Raw genomic sequence first — 14,165 nt, forward strand, 5'->3', positions numbered from 1 at the left:
GCTCATCGCGGGACATAATGGAAAAGGCAAAGGACCTCTGCCTGAGACCCTAGAGTAGGGGTAGTCAAACTGCCGCCCCTGGGGCTCATGGGAATTGTAGTCCATGGACATCTGGACGGCCGCAGTTTGACTACCCCTGCCCTAGAGAGCCACTGCCAGCTACAGCAGGCAATACTGATTTCAAAGGAACAATTGTCTGACAATATAAGGCAACTTCATTTCTTTATGTGTGTTCACATGCCCACAGACACCCTTCCCATGTTGTAGGACACTAAACCCTGTTGACGGCCTGATCAAATTAAACAAGTACTACTTCCAGCCTCTGATAGGAGGCTCAGGAAACAGAGGTATATCCAATTTTGTGAAAATGTGTATGTGTGTGTGTGCGCGCGCGCGCATATGCGCGTGTGTGGCCAAATCCTTAGTTTTACCTTAATGTGATATTTCATTTGATAAATGTTACCGCTAGTTTCTCAGCCATTCTTCCCAGACAATTTGACTGCATCTCTGCAACAAATATCATTTTGGTTTATTCACAGACCTACTTCTGAAAAGACTTGACATTATTCAATATTATTTATAGTAATATGATACCCCCCCTTTATGGGGAGGAGGAAGAAGCTTATCTCTTTCCATTGAAATGCAAAGTGCATGGTGCCATTCATTTGCAACCAGCAAAGCAGGGGAAGGGGGAACTAAAGTAAAAGGTCTGGGGGAAAGGGAAGAAAAAAAAAAACACCATGATTTTCCAGGAGCTCGTTTTGCAGTTTTTTACAAGATGACCCTAATATTCGCAATATGAATGTATTCGTGGGTTTTACATAATGACTTTTATCAGGAAGCTGGATTCTGCTTCTTAAATCTAATTGCCAAGTGAAGAGTAACAGAAGAGAAGAAGCAGATTACTTTATCAAATATGCAGCTCTTGAATATACAGTGCTATAATATAATGTCTACCCACATAGGTTTTTTTTTATAGTCTAGCTTCAAAGGAGTAAAAACACTATTTTACAACTACAAATTTGGATCTTTAAAGTTGGAAAGGAAATGAGCTTAGATGTATTTCTGCCATAGACACAATCTAAGCTGCAATGCAGAAAGTGCCTTTAAGGAGACTGCATCTAGGGTTTCTCACCCCCACACACACCAACTTAAGAATTTCTTTCTGAAACCACTCAAGAGCCAGGGTAGAGGCATACTACCAGGTGCAGTGCTGGGCTGCTTTGGCCACGCATTTGTATGCATGGACCTTGCCATGAAATTCTCTGGATCCTGTGCATATAATACTCTCTTTCGTGTGTTTCACACAAAGACTCTAACCATAATGCAGGGTAGATCAACACTATGGAGAGAAACAATTTTATCAGTCACTTCCTGGCAATGTGTATCTGTGAAGGGAGGTGGGGAATCGTCAATGCAGACTATTCCGTGCCCTCGACAAACTGCTGCTGTCAGGATTCTTTATGAGAAACCCTACCACAAAGCCAAAAGTATTTCGTAGTGTGGATAGGGCTGTGGTTAAGGCCAAGTACTACAACGTCTTCAGCCAAAAGTTCAACTCCGTTCACTCAGTGTAATTATGGGGGCTGTGAAACTTTACCCTTGGCTCAAAGGAATCATTGGGTTTGCATATATCTCAAAGATCGGAAGAATTCAATAGTCCCAGGTCCCTGTGGATCCTCAACAAGAATGAGTGCTTTCAGCCATTATCTTCATGTGGGGAAGTTCAAACATTTTTCTTCTTCTTAGCAATGCTATTGTAATGTGAATATCAAGAACCAAGACTTGGATCTGTGTAGAGGAACTGACCCAGTAAATATGTGTTTCTTGGACCATTTATGCACTGGAGGTTTCATGAGAAGCTGCAGGCTGGAGTTTTCATCGTGGCAGGTGGCCCCACCTCTTTCTGCACCCACATGGGGTAGCATTTGGCCTGGTGCGCCTCATCCACCCCAGATTTGTGCTCCTGCATGGGAGCTGGGGCAGTGAAGTTCCCAGTGCATATACGGTCTTGAAGTTCTGATTCAGTAATACAGTGAGTGGGCAGTGAAGGATGTCAAGAGGAGACAGACTAGGTCAGACTAGGTGTTGAGGGAGCCAGGATTTCCGCAGTCATGTGCAGTAGCTGGTCCATGATGGAGTAGCTAGAATAGTGTGGTGGTTGGACTGGTGGCCTCAGATTGGGGAGTCTGTGGTTCAGATCCCAACCCTGCCATGAAACTCACTTGTACAATCACTGTCTCACAACCTAAGCTGGCTCACGGGATTGTGGGAGTAATATGGGTGGAGAATCAGGGGCTTTTTGCACGCCTTCAAAATAGCACAATGGTTGCCAATTGAAAACGCTACTGATTTGCTGTTTTGCACAACGTCGTCGACAATCTGCCACACACCTGAAACTAATCTGCAAAAAACGCTTCCTTGTAGCGCTTTCAGGGAAATCCCCAAAAATGGATTCACCCTCCGGAAAGCGATACACTCCTGCAACCAATCTGCAACACTAGTGAAAAAGACCTGTGCGTTAACATTGTTGCGGTTTCTACAAAGTCCCTCCCCCTGGCTCTCTTCTCTGATCTTCCGGCGAAGCGATCGCCATTTTTTTTTTCTCCGAGTGAGCGGGGATAAACGCACCAGTGAGCCTCTTTCAGTTTAGAGGCTTCCCCGGCTTCAGTCCCTCCCCTTCAGTCACTAAGCACACTTCAGTCACTAAGCACACTACTAAGCAGTCACTTTATTTTTTACACATTCATTCAGCCGAAAATCGGGCCCGTGAGAGGGGGGGGGATTTTTTTTTTCACTCGCAGGGAGCGTGGCAACGATCAAACGACAGCTCAAACACACCAGGCAGCTGGATGGATCTCTCCGTTGCAACGAATTAACACAGATTCGTTACAATGGGTCTGTTTTTTTTTTTTTTTTAAACCTTTCTTAAAGGGAAAGGGGCTGTTTGGGAGCATGCTAACGGCTGCCCATTGGCTGCTTGACGGCCAGGGGCGGGACGAGCTCGGCAATAGCGCTTCCTTTCTAGCGATTTCTGCCGAGACCGGAAGCCTGTGGGAAACGCTACAAAACGCAACTGGATTCCACTACAAAGGCAGGTATGCATAACGACGAATTCCACTATTTTAAATGGCGATTTTTCATTCAGTGACCAATTTGCTACAAAGATCCCGGTGCGTAAAGCCCCTCAATGTATACCACCCTGAATGCCTAAAGAAGAAGATGGGGAAAACCATCAAATACTCCACACCATCACGATGCCATCATTGGAGGTGGATAAAGGGAGCATAAATATAACTGCAATTTCAGAATTTAGCCTGTGTCATATCTGAAGCTTGATCACTACACTCAAATCTGGATTTATTTCATGATGAATGAAAGCAACAGATGACTCAGTTTGAAAAACACTTTGCTGTTTTTATTTGACTATACAGTAGGATTGGGGAGGATCTCAAAAAGAGTGTATGGAGAAAATGGGGGTGGGTGTTAAGATGATAAGCATACTTGAACAGAGTGGGGGGGGGGTGAAACATCTCATTCTCTCTCCACACACACATCCCAGGCTCTTTTTCAGCATGTGGGAGTTCACTCTTTGCCCAGTGGGGCAGGGGAATTTCCGAATCATCAACTGTGAGGCAGCAGAATATACAATTTTGGATTCCAGCCTGGCTGGCCTAGGAGCGGCACTGATTTCCACAGGCTGATCATTCAGCCAGTTATGACTGAAAAAAACTGTAACAGTTTGCTTCACATTGCCACACAGATGCCACCACACCACGTTCATGTAGGATTTGTGGGACGGAGTCTAATGGCGTTCCCTCAGAGCCTCACAAAGGGGAAAACTAAGGCGGTCCTGTTTGGGGCATGAGATTTTAAGAGATTGTCATATAATGCAGTGTGTGGTAATAGCATGTCAGATGAGGACTGAGGAGACCCTGCTGAAAATACTTTACCCCACAGCTCACTAGATGACCTGATTCTACCACTCTCAGCCTCACCTTCCTCACAGAGCTGTTGTAAGAATAAAACTATGGTGATCCTGAGCTCCTTGGGAGAAAGATAAGATAAAAAGGGATAGCAGCTTTGAAGTGTAGACCTAGTAATACTGACAGGAAAACAGATCCTTGCATTTGGGTGGGATAACCAAATGAAAAATACAGACCCCTCTGGATGGTGATAGCTGGGGGTTGGGGTGGGGGGTACACAAATTCTTTGCTGCAGATAAATTAGATGAGAACAGAATTGGTTGAATCTCTCCAAAACAAAAAAGCTCAACATGAATACATTTAAATAGTACCCAGAGGTAAAATAATTCCTCAAATAGTCATCATTGAAACTACTTTATTATGAATAATAGTAATAAGAAATAATAATAACAGTCATGATAATAAATGAGCCCAAAGGGATACTCTGTATCCTTCTGCCAGCCCCCTTCTCTCTTTTCAGATCTATTACATGATAAGATGGTTTTAAAGACTTCCAGAAGACAAAGTTTATGAACTTGTGCAACAATGCCATTCTCTAAGATACAGTTTTTGATAGATTGCACTAAAAGTGTTTGATTTTTTCCCCCCAAAAAGCAATGTTTTATGTATCGGAATTTCACCCCCCAAAACTGTAAGAATAAAAATAGTACAATATTAATAACTAGATATTAAGCCCGCTGTGGGCAAAATACAGCGGGCCCTAGCATAATGGTGGAGGGATGGGGCGAAGGAAGGAGGAAAAGGAGAGAGACAGAAAGACAGAAAGAAAAGGAGGAAGATAGAGACAGAAGAAGAGGGAGAGAAACAGGTAGCCAGAAAGAGGCAGATGGAAGAGAGGGAGGAAGGGAGAAAGGGAAAAACAAAGGGAATGCTGGGAGGAAGGGAAGGAAAGAAAAGGGAATGCTGGGAGGAAGGGAGGAACAGAGGAAGGTAGGTGGCCTTGGGACCTTCTGCGGGGCCCAGGGGCAGGCTCGGCTGCTCCAGGGCCCGGCAGAAGGCTAGGGAAGGCGGCGGCAGGCTTTGAGGCCTACTGCCGGGACGAGGAGCAGTCTCGGCTGCCCCAGGGCCCAGCAGAAGGCTCGGGACGGGGGCGGCAGGCTTTGAGGCCTACTGCCGGGCCGAGGAGCAGTCTCAGCTGCTCCAGGGCCTGGCAGAAGGCTCGGGACGGGGGCGGTGGGCTCCGCGGCCTACTGCCAGGCCTAGGAGCAGCCGAGCCTGCTCCAGGGCCTGGCAGAAGGCTCGGGACTTCGGGAGTGGGCTTTGTGGCCTTCTGGCGGGCCCAAGGGCAGGCGAGCCTGCCCCAGGGCCCGGCAGAAGGCTCCCTGGGCGAGGGGAAGCCGGCTGGAGGACTTACCGCTGGGGAAGGCTTCTTTCTCTGAGCGGCAACTCCCCAGCCGGCCCAGGCGAGGCTGGGCCAACCAGCCAATGGGGAGCCGCGCTTTGTGCAGCTCCCCATTGGCTGCTTGGCCCTCAAGTGACACTCAGAGGGCCCAATCAGGAGCCGTTTCGCGGCTCCTGATTGGGCCCTCCGAGTTTTTATCCCGGACAGGGCCCGCCCTAACTCCTCCCCACTTGCCCTTACTCCTTTATTCCTCCCGCTCCTCTGGAGCGGGGGGAGGGTTAAAGATGAACAAAGGGCAGAAGTGAAGGGGTATATGGAGGATGGGAATAAGCATACTGAAGATACCGAGGCTTGGATCCAGCAGTGTATGAGCAGAAACATAAATGGACCTAGTTCCACTTGTGCAAGATGGTGTGCAATACTGAGTGCACTGATCCCTATCTATTAGTGTGCCCAAACATTGGTTGCTAGGGAAGTGCTCTCAGATATACCTCGTCTAAATATCTAAAGCGGTATTTGGGAATAATGATATTCAGGTCCCATATTTCTAGAATATTTGGGAATATCCAGAATTTTGATTACAGGGCTGGGCTATTTTTCAAAACTTTAATAGGTTTCCTTGGCAGTGGGAGGGTGAGAAGATGGGGAGGGAGGCATCTTGCCAGGCCCTGGGAAAGTGGCTCCCAGACAACATGAATCGTGCCCATCCCAGGGAAGGTGGCTTCTGGCCAGCACAGGCTAGCAAAGCCTAGCAGAGCTGTGGGTCTGACTGGTTCCCTCCCTCCTTTGTGTGGGTGGGACCCATTTCCAGGACTGTTCTTCCTTCCCTGTAGCTAGGATAGCCGGGAGCACCTTGTTTAGGGGCCTTGGTCCTATTTGATTGAAACTTGGAGCATCTTCAGTGGACAGGCAGCATTAGTGTCCTATTCTCCCAAATGCTGGTGTCATTTAATTGAAAAACAACTACTATCAAGTCCCCAAAGAAAATAATGGAATTCTGGAAAAAAATAAAACCCAAATTCTGAAATTGAACCAGGGGACACAAATACCAACAAATCCAAATCTGAAAAATACAATCTTTTCCATGTGCACATTTCCATTGGATGCATAAGATCTTTAGCAAACAAAAAGACAAATGAGGTTACAAAACGTTTGACAATGCAGACAGCTGCTTCAGTCTTTTTCTTGTGTTTCTACTTGTGCTGGCTCTAACCAACGTTATGAAGGAGAAAAAGATATGCCAGAATCAAAAAACTAAGAATGAATATTTGTGTAGAGAGGGGTATGGATCATGGTTCAAGGTGCTTTGCAGTCAGAAGGTTCAAGGCTCCAATCCTGACATTGACAATGTTAGGCTCTCTGGAGGATCTCTGAGCATAACTATTCAAAGAACTGCTGCTAGTCAAAGAAGATAGAACTGAGACAGCTAGCCCAGTGATCTGGAACACTTTCAGATGTCCATTCCTTTTGCCCTGCATATCTGATCCATGTTTTTCCCCTCAAGGACACATACCAGGGCTGGTTCATACTCCCCCCCCCCTCTTTTTTTTTTGATCCTGCTGAATTCAGATCAATTTGAACTTGGGTCTTTCTTCTTCCTTTTTCCCAAATTGAAACAGACTGTGTTCTATACTTAATTATGTGGCTGCTCTCTTCTTCTTGCTTGATTAGAGAAGCTAAGAGGGGGGAGAGACGTGGTAGTCTCGGTGGTTTGGCTTCTCTACAGCCAAAACATGTGTGTGCATGCGTGTATGTGTGGGTTGAATGGAGTATGAGACTGCTTGTTTATTTTTCTTTTCCTGAGCAAGTAAGGGGGGAGGGGAGAACAAGGGGGGGTAAAACAATCCGATAGGCAAATCTTGGCACATAGAAGTGTGGGCTTGGAACACAGTCACTTTTGAAATGAGGGCAAAAATAAGTCTTGTGAGGGAATGGCAACCGGGAACCCAGTGGTGTTTGAACTAATGCCCTGACCAATCAGCGACAGACTGCTTCTCTATGTCAGCATTGAAGGCACAGGGGAGGAAGTTAGCCTGGCAAAATGCAGAACATCTACGCTTAATACTGGGGCTTTGGAAGCGGTTTCCTCAAATATAGCGAGTTATATCCGCTCCTGGATATTGCAGAGGAAAGATAGCGTCACCGCGGATCAATCAGAGATGTTGCAGAGGGAAAATTTAAAGTGCTAAATATCAAAACGGAAATCGAATAACATGTAGGTGACTTTTTAAAATTCGGGGTCACCGGGGATAAAAATCCCACTGCAGATTTGGCCCTGGATTCTAGCATGCCAGCTGGTGAGTAGTGATATCAATAACATTTTTATGTCACAAATTAACTGTCCATTTACTGAAGCTGTATACTTTCTAATAATCTGGAGTTGTACAGTCTCCACTAAACACAGCTGTGTTTACTTGAGTGGTGTGATCCCACATCCATGTGACCAACTTCAAATAAATGCAGTTGATGCAGCAGTGCCGCAAGCACACATTAAAATAAATGCAGAAAGTACACTTGTTAGATAGAAATGGAAGGACCCACTTCAAATAAATCTACTGAGCTGTTAGTCTACAGCTCACAAAGCACATTCAGGCCAGTGCAGAGCAGACAGTATTAAATGGAAAAATGAAAGGCAAAAGAATTGCTTTAGCATGTTAATACAGCTTTATAAATGAGATTTTAAATGCCGAATGGTTAGGAAATCAAGTTATGTTCCCTACAATATATATGTAATAAAGTTACACTGCACATCTATAGCGAGTTTTAATGCATAATCGTGAATAATGCAGTATACAAAATTATAAAGGGATTTTTTTTAAGTGACCAACCCAAAATGAATTATATATGTACAGTAATGAAGATAGTGCCTGGAATGACATGTTGAATGAATATGCAAAAGCTGTTCTTCTGATCAAAGTGAATGTTCACTTACTGCCCTATCCACAGCCAATTTAAACCCAAACATCAGGATCAAAGTGATTACGTTGCCTCTAAATTGGAGTAAACTGGCTTGAACTCAAGTACTTTAATTATGTTCTACGCTGATTGAGCTTCCAATTCCATAAGTTTGTTTACACTGGGTTTGGAGTGTGATGCACCCCAAGTTGAGCACTTCTGAAATCCCACTCGAATCTAAGAACTAAAGATAGGCTTAGATCTCTTCTGTTGAAAGGAATAGGTTTGGGTTGCTTGAACTTCGGCTTCTCTGGGTCCTTGAGCAATGACGTTGCATTCTAGGCTCCACATCAAACCCTGACTCTGGACTTGTGTCCCCTCCTGCAGCCTAATGCAGCCCCCCCACTCCCACTTTAGGTAGGCCACTGCTGCACCAGAGCAGTCACTTCCAACCCAATGTCCTCCCATTCATAGGTCCACATAATGGGGTAGTTTCTGCTTCCTCTGAAAACAGCTTGCATCCTAGAATCCTAAGGCAGGGGTAGTCAAACTGCGGCCCTCCAGATGTCCATGGACTACAATTCCCAGGAGCCCCTGCCAGCGACTGCTGGCAGGGGCTCCTGGGAATTGTAGTCCATGGACATCTGGAGGGCCGCAGTTTGACTACCCCTGTCCTAAGGCAACAGAGCTGGATTAAAACCGGTCGAGATTCTTAACTGTGTCAAGTTTCAGAGGCTCTGTAGCATTACTGCAAAATGTATATTACTTTAACATTGAAATTTAATATGTTTTACAAAAAGATATCAAGACCTCAGAGACCCTGAGGTCCTAAAGCATAATTTATTTGAACATGTTTAAATTGGGCTCTGTGAAGAGAAGGCCTACTTGGGAATCAAGAACTGCTCCTATTTTGTTTTTTTAGCAACTTATACCAGGATCGCCAATCCCCTCGTGGGCCACTATGACTAAAGGTCTACACTTAGCTTGAATTTGGGTTGCCAACTCCAGGTTGGGAAATTCCTGGATATTTCAGGACAGAGCCTGGGGAAGGTGTGAGTGAAGGGAGGAGAGGGGCTTTAGAGGGGATAACACCAGACCGTCCACTCTTCAGAGCAGCCATTTTCTCCGCCAGAACTATGTAGCCTGGAGATCACTTCTTTCTAGGTCATGCTGGCTTGCTCTACCTGAATGAGCAAGCAGTTTTCCCCCCCCCCTTCTACACACACTGTTTTGAGGTTTGCTTGTTTTTGTTTTTTATAGTCTGAAGCATGTTTGGAAAGCCAAAATCAAATTTATGCACTCTTTTCTTCCAAAAAGTAAGCAGGAAATGAAGATGAAGAATTATTGGTGCTCCTACAAATCATATTTAATACTTAAAACAAAATGTCTGCAAAATTTATTTCCCTTATCCTGTTGTCCAAAAGTAAGCAAAGCTCTTACTGATTGCACCAGAATTCCAGGGAGTGCAGAACAGATCAAGGTGGAGCAAAGGCATATAACCCTTTATATTGCTTCTTCCTTTGCTGTTGTCAGATTTTTTTAAATATGAAAGCAGCAATGTTCCATTTATGGTGATCCCCCCTCTATTAATTAAGAAGATGCTCCTGTGTGCCATTTTGACAAATAAGGATATGACTCACTCTCACGGAGGGGAGTACTAGGTCCTGAGTGTTTAGGATTCAGTTCAATCATTGTAACACCACAATGACATAGTGCTGGTGTTGAAAGCTTTGACGCATTGAACTTTTAAAAAAATTAGAAGTATTGTGCAAGCATCTGAAGGTCTGTGAAGGGTTAATTCTTCACAGAGTCAGAGAGCCCTGAGTGACAGGTTGTTCCAATAGGTTTGATTGGCTAGCATTGCTGAACAGAGAAGGACTTCTGAACTGGATGATGAGGAGAATTCAGTCTGATTTTAGCCGTAGCTCAGTAGGAATGTGCACTGGGACAAGTTTCAGTACTTTTTGGATTTCATTTGTTCCTAATTTGGTGAAACTTGAATCAAATGAATCTTTACCTTCTGTATCTTTTTAGTGTGATTGGCATTATGTCGTATTTAATAAACAAAACAACCTCTCTCTTTGAATCGGTTGAATCACTGATTTGGTACATCAGTTTGAGCATGGTCAATTTGAAAAACTTGACCCAATTTGGCTGAATCAAAGGCAAGAACAGTTGATCCCCGTGTGGTGAGAAGCTCTTCTGGAGGTCAGCTGCTGGGCAACTTGTACTGATTTTACCTCAGATTTATTTATATTAAGTTACTTCAGGAATTTTACCACTGATTTCACCTGACCTCTGTGTTGAATAAAATGTCACTGTATAAATTAAAAGGAGCTCCTATTCCTTCCCTCAGGTTCCTGGGTTGAGCAAACAACCAAAATACTGTGACAAAGTGGGACAGCTAAGTTTTTTTCAGAAAAGGAGAGCACTGATAGCGAGGGCAATTCAGTTACAGAAGGGAAAGAAAAATGGAGGGAAAATCTTGTCTCTGTGGGAGGGAAGTGGACAGGTCAACTAAGTAGAAGTCAACTAAGGCAGGGATCCTCAACCTGTGGTCCTCCAGATGTTCATGGACTACAATTCCCATGAGCCCCTGCCAGCAAATGCTGGCAGGGGCTCATGGGAATTGTAGTTCATAAACATCTGGAGGACCACAGGTTGAGGATCCCTGAACTATGGCATAGTGTATCTTATGCTTCATGCAAAATTGCAGCTTTGTGCCTCTGGCTCAGCAGCTATTGCGGTCGATTGGCATGGGCATTTCTTGCACTCTGCATCTGGCACAGAACCAGGATGGGGAAAGCCAGCCAAAAAAATGGCATAATTGAAGCCACAAGTTTTATAAATAAATATTTAAAACCCCGAACAATCACAAATCTCATCTATTGACGCATGGTTTAGCTTAGCAAAGTCTACTTAAAAGTACTATAAATGAATAATTGACTTATAAATGCTTGAATGAAGGACAAATGCCCCCAATTCCTTCTATATGCATTGCCACACTATTGGTTGTACTAGGTTTAACTGTTTTTCCCTTTCCCTAAGTAACCCAATGTAACGTCATGCATGTAGTGAATTCTCAGCATCCCAGTAAACTACAATTCCGCACATTCTTTGAGGGAAAGTTACTGATGTGGAGTACAGATAGGCTGGTTGATGCTTTGCGTCTAATTTTAGTACTTTGGAATAAGAAACACACTTCACTGAAAAACAGAATCTTGTGTTACCCAATCTATATTTGCTGCTTTTCTTAATGCATGTAATTTTAAACTAGAAGGTGTTGCAAAGGATGGTGTATTAGTTGACTTCAAATGATTTTTTTTTAAAGATACCAGGGCAGCTGGCTCCATATGCTCTTAGGAATGGGAAACCAAAATGGAAAACAGGCCCTCTAACAAACATCTCTTTTTCCAGCTCACAGTGATTAGACAAGAAATTCAGAGACAACAGGAGACAACTCTTGGCTCGCTAGTTCTACAGGTCAAGATGGCATTAACCCAAAGTCCTCCCTCCCATAAAGACCCCCAATTTATAAATGGTTTGGGAAACCCTGGTGTTATTATGCTGTGTGGTCTAGGTTGTACTACTCTTGTTTTAATGTCTGTCTTCTACTGCCTTTGTGAACGGGCAAGGATCGAAAACGGCACAGGCCAAGGTTGTATTAAAGTGCCTATACCGAACCTCTGACATATGCAAAGGTCTCTGCTTGCATGTTGGAGGAAACAATTTCAATATCTAAACAAGACTTCCAACAAAGTAGAAGACAAAGAGTTGGTTTTTATACCTTGCTTTTCACTGCCCAAAGGAGTCTCAAAGCAGCTTACAATCACTTTGCCTTCCTCTTTCCACAAGATACCCCATGAGGTAGGTGACACTGAGAAATTGCTCTGTGAGAACAGCTTCTAAGAGGACAGTTACTAGCCCAAGGTCACCCAGCTGGCTGCCTGTGGAGGAGTGGGGAATCAAACCCAGCTTGCCAAATTAAAGACTGCCACTCTTAACCACTACACCACACTGGCTCTATGTTGAGAAGCATGCATACATGCATGTGTATCCATATCTCCAATACTATGCCAAGTAGGCTTGGAATCCCTGGAGCTCTTCATTAACTTGCAGGATCAAGATCACATGGGACCATCCATTCTAACATTATATTAATCTCTTGTCATGTTTATGGTTGCATAGATTTATTTCCAGGTTAAAATGGTGAGTAATGTTTACATTCTCAGTGCTTAGAAAGGTCTCAGGATATATATTTGAGGGTACGTATCACAGAAACAGAAGAAATTCCTGTGTGTCGTGTTATTGTTGGAATGCCTCCGATGCAAGCCAATAAGAGAAAGAATAGTTGGGACACTCAGCCAGTTTATACTCCTTCATTTTATTTTATGCCTGTTTAGGTAAGAAGTGGAGTCCTATAAATCTGACAACACTGCAAATCAGGAGCCGTGTTCCCACAATGAAACGAAGGAAATAGCAAAACAGTGGAAACCACAGTGAGAAAGTCTTTCAAGCAGAGGTACCTTTTAAAATATTATTTTCTGCTTCCCATTCACCAAGCGATGAGAAATTCAATTCAGCTGTGCTCTCAGGTGGAGGAGAGGGAACTAGAGACTTTGTGTGCCTTGATAAGGATTGGTTTCCCTACAACAGGGCAAGTTTAGTAGGCATTATAAGGGTCCCAATAGGAGCCTTCATCAACCCAGATCCCCCAAAATCACTGAGCATCCAGATTAAAACCAGGCTTTCCCCCACCCTACCCATTTTGACGTGTTTTGCAAACATAGTTTGGTATTGGGTCATGACTCAATAGCAAAAAATCTATTGAGAACATCCCAGGATTGATCTCCGAATGTCCAAGTTAAAAGGGACCAGCAATAGGTAGTGTGAAAGACCCCAACCTTAGACTCTGCCAGTCAGTGCAGACAAAATGGGTCTCAATAAATGACTGGGCTGATTCATTACAAGGTACCCTTTATGTGCTGCAAGTTGCTATTCAGAGCAATCTGCCAGACTAGCCAAACTTCTTTTCCAGCATAGATGAATATAACTTTCGCCTCTACTTTTAGATAAAGGGGAACCAGAAGGCTATTAAAACTGATCTTTTCACTTTGTGCAGAGGAATGGGGCTGCTGCTTGAAGAAGTGTTAAGGGACAACATTTTATGGGTACTGCTCACCCCTGGAGCCATTGAAACTGGGTAGCTCGTGTGTTTTTGTATTGGATTCAGACTGAGTGGCATAAGGAGCTTTGTTTGAAGACCCACTGTAGCTCCTGGTTGCCTCACAGCAAAAGGGCATGCCAATATGTCCCTCCCTTGGACCATTTATGCACTGGAGATTTCATGCTGGGCTGCAGGCCACCTCTTCCTGCACCCACATGGGGGAGCATTTGGCCTGGTGCACCTCATCCGCCCCTGATTTGTACTCTTGCATGAGAGCTGGGGCAGTGAATTTCCCAGTGCATAAACTGTTTTGAAGGAACAAGAAAGTCATGATTGCCATGGTCTTTTACTGCAGCAAGTATTTTTACTGCTTCATTAGTCAGTGCATCAACAGTGCAGAAATAGAGAATCCCCACACACTTCCTGAGAAACTCCCCTACACATCAATATCCTGTAAAAAAAAGAGCAACATGTAACTTACAAGTATTGGTTGTGTTAATTCTATCTATCTATCTATCTATCTATCTATCTATCTATCTATCTATCTATCTATCTATCTATCTATCTATCTATCTATCTACCTACCTACCTACCTACCTACCTACCTACCTATCTGCCACCCTTCCTTGAGGCTCAGGGCGGTTTACAATGAAAATGGATAGCAGTAAAAATGGAGGTACAATATAATTTTTTGGTATAATACAGAAGCATTTGTGAACTTGTAACTTATAACTTTTCTGACCTTAAAAGGCATACAGATTCTGCATCTGTATAA

The sequence above is a fragment of the Paroedura picta genome, chromosome 2 (assembly GCF_049243985.1).
Source record: "Paroedura picta isolate Pp20150507F chromosome 2, Ppicta_v3.0, whole genome shotgun sequence".
In the NCBI taxonomy this organism is placed as follows: domain Eukaryota; kingdom Metazoa; phylum Chordata; class Lepidosauria; order Squamata; family Gekkonidae; genus Paroedura; species Paroedura picta.